The 1,018-nt window shown below is 26.7% G+C and overlaps 1 non-coding gene across 1 annotated transcript; it reads right to left on the bottom strand.

Moving 5' to 3' along the window:
* Window positions 1-226: 226 nt before the first annotated feature.
* LOC136309846 (U11 spliceosomal RNA) lies at window positions 227-361 on the bottom strand. The gene has a single exon (XR_010726477.1). It is a non-coding gene; the product is annotated as a U11 spliceosomal RNA (small nuclear RNA).
* Between the last annotated feature and the right edge of the window lie 657 nt (window positions 362-1,018).

The following is a 1,018-nucleotide window of genomic DNA, read 5'->3' as shown; positions in this document are numbered from 1 at the left end:
TCAAAACCAGTATCAATTATTTTAAGCCAAAAAAAAAAAAATCCCAAAACAAAAAAACCCAGTACATATTATACTGAGTTATCTTGAAATGTACAAATTTTCTGTTGCATGTGATCAAACAAATTATATACTTGTGATGGTTTTTGTAGTTTTAATTTTTATCCTAACTTTAATTTTAAAGAAAATTAGATAAAAATATAAAGTGAATACACACACACATTTTTGGACAGTTGTTAGGACCAACTATCACCAACTGCCCACGTAACCAAAAACTTATGCTTCTGAAATTTTGTGATGTAAATTTCATATGTAGAACAATCAAGCTGCCCTACATGTTCCACTCATTACAGATGCTGTTTTTTGAATATACTTTCTTTAATCTCAATCTGTTCATAATTGTACTTTTTCTATAAACGAATTAAAGGGGGTTACTTTTACATCATTTATTTTTAGAATGACAAATTACTATGTCTCCAGAAAACAACTAGTAAATAGAGAAAGGTTGCAGTAGTACAAATAATGCCTAAATAAAATTATTATTATTTATTTATTTACTTTGTATTCATTTTTAATATGGAAACCACAGAGAAGCAAGTTAGTAAGCCATTTAACTTGATTAAGGAAAAAGAGTATTAAATGTGAAATCTTAATGTCTTTACCATTGCTATTCTGCATATAAATGAGAAATTAAACAGCAGTTACATCAGTAGACACTTTATAATCTATAGGTCTAATTACAATACATTCTGAAAAGTATAAAATATAATTTTCACAATGTACTTTAACAGTGAATAGGAAACCCAGATTGGCTGGGCTTCTTAAAATATCAGATGCAGTGGATTTTGTTATATAACTAGTGTTTTATACAGCATAATGACACTTTATATCATATTTTACACCACGAGAAATTGAAAGTGAGTAAATTTTGATTAGTTGCAATATTATAAAAAGGTCATACAGAGGATAATGTAGTACTTGTATTTTTTTTATTGAAATATAATTTACATACCATAAAATT

Source organism: Saccopteryx bilineata, chromosome 6 (assembly GCF_036850765.1).
Source record: "Saccopteryx bilineata isolate mSacBil1 chromosome 6, mSacBil1_pri_phased_curated, whole genome shotgun sequence".
In the NCBI taxonomy this organism is placed as follows: domain Eukaryota; kingdom Metazoa; phylum Chordata; class Mammalia; order Chiroptera; family Emballonuridae; genus Saccopteryx; species Saccopteryx bilineata.
This window is presented reverse-complemented; position numbering and strand designations above follow the sequence as displayed.